The sequence below is a fragment of the Maylandia zebra genome, linkage group LG1 (genome assembly GCF_041146795.1).
Source record: "Maylandia zebra isolate NMK-2024a linkage group LG1, Mzebra_GT3a, whole genome shotgun sequence".
Lineage (NCBI taxonomy): Eukaryota > Metazoa > Chordata > Actinopteri > Cichliformes > Cichlidae > Maylandia > Maylandia zebra.
In genome coordinates, this window is record NC_135167.1 from 4871378 (window position 1) to 4879853 (window position 8476).

Consider the following 8476-nt stretch of genomic DNA (forward strand, 5'->3'; position numbering starts at 1 on the left):
CTCAATGTCCATACCTGGGATGAATGGAGAATGCTTGTGCCTGCGGAAGTCTACCACCAGTTCCTTGGTTTTACTGGCGTTGATCTGGAGGTAGTTCAGCTGGCACCAGTCCACAAAGTCTTGGGTCAGACCTCTGTACTCCTTGTCGTCCCCATCAGTGATGAGGCCGACTATTGCAGAGTCATCAGAGAACTTCTGCAGGAAGCACTGGGTGGAATTGTGGGAGAAGTCTGCAGTGTAGATGGTAGATTTTGGCCCATTCCTCCATGCAGATCTTCTCGAGAGCAGTGATGTTTTGGGGCTGTCGCTGAGCAACACGGACTTTCAACTCCCGCCACAGATTTTCTATGGGGTTGAGGTCTGGAGACTGGCTAGGCCACTCCAGGACTTTCAAATGCTTCTTACGGAGCCACTCCTTTGTTGCCCGGGCGGTGTGTTTTGGATCATTGTCATGTTGGAAGACCCAGCCTCGTTTCATCTTCAAAGTTCTCACTGATGGAAGGAGGTTTTGGCTCAAAATCTCACGATACATGGCCCCATTCATTCTGTCCTTAACACGGATCAGTCGTCCTGTCTCCTTGGCAGAAAAACAGCCCCATAGCATGATGTTTCCACCCCCATGCTTCACAGTAGGTATGGTGTTCTTGGGATGCAACTCAGTATTCTTCTTCCTCCAAACACGACGAGTTGAGTTTATACCAAAAAGTTCTACTTTGGTTTCATCTGACCACATGACATTCTCCCAATCCTCTGCTGTATCATCCATGTGCTCTCTGGCAAACTTCAGACGGGCCTGGACATGCACTGGCTTCAGCAGCGGAACACGTCTGGCACTGCGGGATTTGATTCCCTGCCGTTGTAGTGTGTTACTGATGGTGACCTTTGTTACTTTGGTCCCAGCTCTCTGCAGGTCATTCACCAGGTCCCCCCCGTGTGGTTCTGGGATCTTTGCTCACCGTTCTCATGATCATTTTGACCCCACGGGATGAGATCTTGCGTGGAGCCCCAGATCGAGGGAGATTATCAGTGGTCTTGTATGTCTTCCATTTTCTGATGATTGCTCCCACAGTTGATTTTTTCACACCAAGCTGCTTGCCTATTGTAGATTCACTCTTCCCAGTCTGGTGCAGGTCTACAATACTTTTCCTGGTGTCCTTCGAAAGCTCTTTGGTCTTGGCCATGGCGGAGTTTGGAGTCTGACTGTTTGAGGCTGTGGACAGGTGTCTTTTATACAGATGATGAGTTCAAACAGGTGCCATTCATACAGGTAACGAGTGGGGGACAGAAAAGCTTCTTACAGAAGACGTTACAGGTCTGTGAGAGCCAGAGATTTTCCTTGTTTGAGGTGACCAAATACTTATTTTCCACCCTGATTTACGAATAAATTCTTTACAAATCCTACCATGTGAATTCATGGATTTTTTTTTCACATTCTGTCTCTCACAGTTGAAGTGTACCTCTGGTGCAAATTACTGACCTCTGTCATCATTTTAAGTGGGGGAACTTGCACAATCGGTGGCTGACTAAATACTTTTTTGCCCCACTGTATATATATTTATAGTATATATATATATATTTATAGTGATTAAGCCTCTGAATTACTTTTTAGAGTGTGGAGTGTCAGCTTTTATTGAGCACATAATTTGCAATTTGTATATAAAAAATCATCAAAACAGCTTTATTTTATCATTTTAGCTGGTAGAAATGTCCTCCAAGGAGGTAATTTTTACTTTCTTACCTTGAGTACATTTCAGAGCCTGTACATTTTTACCTTTTCCTGAGTAAAGAAGTTAAATTAGTACTTCAACTTTTACTAGAGTATTTTTTAACACTAGTATCTTTACTTGCACTTAAGTACAGAATTTCTGTACCTTTGCCACCACTGCAACATTGCAAGGAAGAAGGGTTAAAGCAAGATAGCAAGTTCTTATGCTGCTGCATCACTTTCATACAAATAAAACAAGACAAGAACAGGTTTCCAAAAACAGAACAAGAACGGGTTTCCAAAAACAGAACAAGAACAGGTTTCCGTAAACAGATGGTGCAGGGGTGGGTGGCATTTCCTTCTTTCCAGTGGAAAAAATATGTAAATTTACCAAATGTAGGGATTAGTACTAGAAGGAAGATAGGTACACCTGGAAGGCATAACCACAAAATTAACATGATTTTAATGTTGATAAAATGCAGTGTAACTAAAAACAGTGAGTGTTCTTATTTCCTTTAAACACAATAAAGGTATTGTAATCCAACCACGCTTTTTTTGGGACGATCGTGGTTCAAGAGTTGGGAGTTCGCCTTGTAATCGGAAGGTTGCCGGTTCGAGCCCTGGCTCCAACAGTCTCGGTCGTTGTGTCCTTGGGCAAGACAAGTTGCCTACTGGTGGTGGTCAGAGGGCCCGGTGGCGCCAGTGTCTGGCAGCCTCGCCTCTGTCAGTGAGCCCCAGGGTGGCTGTGGCTACAATGTAGCTTGCAATCACCAGTGTGTGAATGGGTGGATGACAGGCTGTGTAAAGCACTTTGGGGTCCTTAGGGACTAGAAAAGCGCTATACAAATACAGGCCATTTTCTGCTGCTGAGTCATTCTCAAACCAGCCAAGAGATATAATCTTTCCAGTGAGTCCTGGATCTGTCCCCGAAGGACATGCCCAAAACACTTGGCTAAGAGGTGTCCAGGAGGCATCCTAATCATATGCCCAAACCACTGCAATGTTAATAAATAAATATATTTTATTTACTCTGTATTATTTTATTCCTTTCCTATTCTGCCATGATGGTTGAGAGTCTGTACACCATAAAATCTATTAATCAAACCCTGTATCTCAGTAATTCAAGTTCTTTCAAATAATTTCTCCTCATTGAAGTGTAGTTAACTGTAGCTTCCTCCTCTGTTGTAAAAGGTCCTAATTGCTTCACACTTTTAAACTTGTGAATATACTTTCACTGCTAAAAGTGTGTCAGTTCAGACAAGGCCTTTATGTAATGGACACGACTCACATTCTATCTGTATTTTTATACCATTTGTGGCTAAATGCTGAAAGGGAAGGTTTACACATAATCTACTTTATTCAATGTAGATTCAAAGCAAACGGTAACAGCAGAAATGCAGTTATTCACTATATGTAATATATTCTTGACCCTCTCACAAAAATCTCAATAATAGTTGATATAATTTTTTCGATGGCATTTCATAAAATCAAGTAAATTGTTTACCACCGCTAAAGTCCCACTGCAATGGCCTCCTTAACAAATACTGCAACTACACAGGCTACAGACTTGGATCCAAGATTTGTAAGTTCCTCTTCACTATTTTTTGTTTCATCTTTTTGTCTTGCCAATATGCTTTGACTCAATGGCATTTATTGTATCTCAACAAAACCTGAAATCACACTCAGAAATAATGGGTGTTACAACGTAACAACCATTATTGGGGTCCCTAAGGACCCCAAAGCGCTTTACACATCCAGTCATCCACCCATTCACACACACATTCACACAAATGTAGTAGCGTACTGGTATGGTAAACTGCATGGAGAATAAACTCCTTACATTCGGTATACCTGTAAGGACAAGTTGCTGAAACATGTAATAATAATGGATTGGATTTATATAGCGTTTTTCAAGGCACCCAAAGTGCTTTACAATGCCACTATTCATTCACTCTCACATTCACACACTGGTGGAGGCAGCTACAGTTGTAGTCACACCTGCCCTGGGGCAGACTGACAGAAGCGAGGCTGCCATATCGTGCCATCGGCCCCTCTGGCCAACACCAGTAGGGTAAAGGACACAACGACCAGGACAGAGAGCCCGGGGATCGAACCGGCAACCTTCCAGTTACAGATGTGCTTCCCAACCCCCTGAGCCACAGTCGCCACCTAAATATCTAAATATATGTAAATATCTCCAAACCAAGTCATTTATCCTGCATCCACTCTTGTGTTGGGAATTCCAGCAGGACGTACAGCTATATAAAATCTATACAGTTTCTGCATAACTAACTGAATAGATTCAAATTTCGTTTAATATTTTAATCATATTAGTCTGTATGTGATTTGGAGTTAGTGGCAAAAGAGGAGTGGGAGTACATTTAGCTTTCTATCAGGTTATGCTTCCTCTTTCTGTGTCAGAATGTTATTTACATGCGGTTTTCTCATTCCATGATCCTATTCCAAGCCAGGAAGAATATTTATTTGCTTTTTTCCTGCAGTTACATCAACTCATCTCTTTTCAGATTGTTTTCTTTCTCAGCAACATGCAGAGGTAGGATTGTGATCTTAATCATTTTATTATGTAGTTCTTTTTTTTTGTTGTTAAAGATGAGAAATAATAGTGCTGGTTTTTGTTCTAAACTTCACAGGATGAAGTGGTCAGCAGTCTGGTGGTTGGTGCTTTTTGTTTCTCTGGACATGCTCTCTCAGAATTGTGTTTCAGAAATTGGCACCTGTGCAGCCTGTGCTAAAAAGTGTGGTGAAAACATGAGTAAGTGCGTACATGTTTTTCTTTAACATTTTCTTGACAGTTATATTAAGATGTTATAAAAATTGCCATACCTTTTTATCATAATACAGGTTGCTATAAATACCTTGAATCCAGTAACGATGTATGGCAAATAGAGACACACCATCAGGATTTCCATAAAGCTGTATTGCCACAGTTTGACAATGACAATATTCCTGTGGGTGTTCTGTGGTGTATGATACTGGGATGTAGTAGAGGCATCTGCGGTGCAGCTGTTTATAGTTCTTGCTCCAGTGCATGTGGATTCTCAATCAGATCGAGGTCTTAGGATTTTGGTTTCAGATCAACATTTTGAGGTCTTTTTTGGGTTCTTCAAGTTGTTATTCAGTAGTTTGGGGATTTGATGTGTTTTTCTGTCTTTAATCTAATAAACTTTAGAAAGCAGAGGTAACCAAACTGTTTAAGAGTAAAGTGAGATCTTTAACTTAATGTGTTGCTTAGTTATTCCTTGTATGTGAGGAGAGGGATTGTATTAAACAAGGAGCCAATAAACAGAAGGATATATGGGAGAAATATGGTCTTTCTTTCTAGTCCCTGTCAGTACTCTCACCGCAGCCTTATGGCTCAACTGAAGGTGTTACATACTGATGGAAGGTGATGTTCGTCCAGGTGCACATTGGGGTGTATCACTCTAAAACATAGCAGTTCTGTGTCACTGCCGGCTTCTATTACTGCCCTGCATTACTTTTGTAAGGCATTACTTGTAATGAACCTTTGGTAATCAGTTTTTGGTAAGCAGGATAACTAATAGACAATAAAATAAAAAGTTCATAACATAAGATATGTAGCCTGGTCTCTACCAAAACATTTATAATAACATTTACTGAATCCAGTGAATTTCTGTGAATATATTTCATATGGAACAACACGGTTAAAAAGTCAAACGTAGGAATAACGTCATTTAGTTAGCACACCCACATTACTCATCACAACTAATGTGCATTATCTTTGTTATTTGGTCACATTTATACCTTATAAACAGCAATTACACTCCACACATGTTAGTTTAAAGAAGTATCAACCTTAGTGCTGCACTATGATGTCAAATTATTGTCACAACAACAAAAGCAAGGTGATGTGTGGGGGCACAACCACATTAAAACAGCTTCACCAATAATTCTGAAAACCGTTTTTAACGTTTCAAATACTCAGGCTGCCACAAAGGTATTTCAGGAAGGTTCGGGGAGATTTTAATGTTAATGTGCTTCAGCATTTGTTCGTGGCGTTCCAAGATTGCTTCCGGGGTGAGGACGGGCTGCGGGGGGTGTTGAGTCCGCTGAGTCCGTGCTGGCTGGATCGTTATTGTGTTATTGTTCAACAGGGAGGACTCAAGTGCGGGACTCCAAAATCAGCTGTACAGAATAATTTATTTACAGAATCCACCTTGTGTCTTTACAGGCAGTGCAAGGCAGTGCTATATACAATTAAGTCAGGGACGGGGCTCAAGGGAAATCCAAGGGGTTAGTCACGTGGTGTCCAGGGGTCCAGGTTTTAGATCTCACCCTGAGTAGGCACACCTGAATCACATGATTAGTTCATTACCAGGCCTCTGGAGAACTTCAAGACATGTTGAGAAGGTAATTTATCCATTTAAATCAGCTGTGATGGATCAAGGACTCATCTAAAACCTGCAGGGACACCGGCCCTCGTGGACTGGGATTGGGGACCCCTGAGTTACACAGTTCACTTTCAAACACTTGACTTAGCTTAGCTGTAGACTTCACTTTCATTAACGCGTGGCAGACAACAATCCAGCGAAGAACAGCAGTCACCTCCTGGCTTAAATGCATGCCACCCTGATTAGGCTCAGGTGTTTCCTCTCACCGAGAGCGTGGGCCGAGGGCGTGAACCTACAAAGAGTTCCGCCCCGGCGATAGAGAAGAGGTGAGAGAGAGAGAGTGGACGTTTGGAAAGAAAGATAGAAAAAAACCTCTGATCAGCTGGACGCTGATTCCCCTGGCCGTGACAGGTATTAATGGGTAAGAAAATAAAGTAATAAAGTTACATATTATAATTTTAAATGTTTAATTGATCAGAGAAATCCAAAGACAAAAAACGTTAGACCCTACTACTAAACTCATACAGAGGCCCAAGGGATCGTGGGAATCATAGAATCATGATGTCATTTTTCTGAAGAACTGATTGTTCACTAAGTGGTGATTTGAACCTTTTGAAAATCTAGAACATGTAGCGATGACACATGTAGAAAATTGTGTATGATCCTAAATTTTTTTCGTAAATTAAAAGCTTTCAATATCTTCTCTCTGATATTTTTTGCAAATCACTTTTTTATATAATCTGTGGCATAAAATGATGGTAGAATAAACAATTTTTTTTGTGAACTGAATCTTTAATACCATTGAATATGTGGTACCTTTAATTGACCTTTTAAGCTTAGTATGATATGTTTTCTTTATTCCTTTAACAGCTAGCTGCTGTTTTCAGAATGTGTGGAACCCTGTGCAAAATGGCACCAAAGAAGACCCCATTAAGTAAATGTTTACATTTTTTGGTCATATTTATGCTTGTCTGAATATTTCTGTTTCTGTTTGTTTATGACTGATTTCTTAGTCTTTGATCAAGCATGTATATCAGAGCCAAACGTAAAGAATTAGCTGAGAATTAAGATTAAAATCACGTTCAAGATACGTATTCTGTGATGCGTAAATACTCAAAAGATGCAAATACAAAGGATTCATGTTAATATTTTCTTCTTTATCTCCCCCTCTCCCTACAAGAACATTGGAAATCCTAGAAAATATTCTTGAGCAAACAAAAGTGGAAGGGGCCATATCAATGCATTTCCCTGATTTAGTTGTTCTCCTGTTCAAACCCAATCGTACCTCTGACAACCTTGAAATTTTCGCCAGTGACAGTGAGGTATGAAAGAAAAAAGAATACATAATACACATAATAAAATATAATGATTTTGACATAATACATAATATGTTGATCCATGATTTTGTATTAAGCCCAATTAACATTGTTCTTGTGCAGCTCTAATGCCTTTGTTGTGCAGAATAATTTTTAGCAAAAATCTTCACATCATCGTATCACAGATACATTGCCATGAAATTTTGTTAGAATGAATTTAATAATTTTTAATAAATAATAATTATAAAATAATAATAATTTAATAAATGTTCGGATAATCCACCTTTTCCTCTAGCATGACTGTCAGGTCACTGTTTGTCATGTAAACACAACCTAAAAATCGATCTCATCACTCTCAGCTGAAGTATTCACATGCAATGCTTCTCTATCTTTCAATAATATAGGCAGGATTGACGCCAGTCGCCAACAGGAGAGTACACGTTCGACTACCAAGAGAAGTTGGAGGAGGGGGGAACAAGATTATCTTTTCCATGCTTAAGTTTGCTGAAACAGCCAGCGTGAGAGACTATACTTTGTTATGTATTATAAAAAAGACATGAGCAAATAGTCCTACCCATGTATACTTACTATGTAAATTTAAACTCCCACTTACTTTGGTTTGGCCAGTAAGATTTTTTAGCAAAAATATAATGTTAATATTAACTTACATTAGCGTTTTTGGTATTGCCTTACTTGGTTTTTGAACATGATTAGTTTTAAAACTGGAATTATCTTTTAATGTGGTTTAGTTTATAGCTCATGTTTGCAGTTCTCCTATACATCCAAATACACTGATTAGGGGGGAAAAACTCCACCATATAGCACCTTTACTTTCTTTTAACCACATGAGAACAAACCACATCAAATTGAATGAATAAAAGTCAATTTATTAAAAAATTCTGAATATTGGATCAGCACTTTTGTTGCAATTTTTTTATTTAACTTTAGCAAGCTAATAAATCTACTAAAAGACAACTTATCAAACTACATAGACACGACTTGCAGGTTTAGTACAATGAGTTTATTTACAATTAATGTTGCACAAAAAACAGAATATGTCCACAAACACAGACAGACTGATAGAG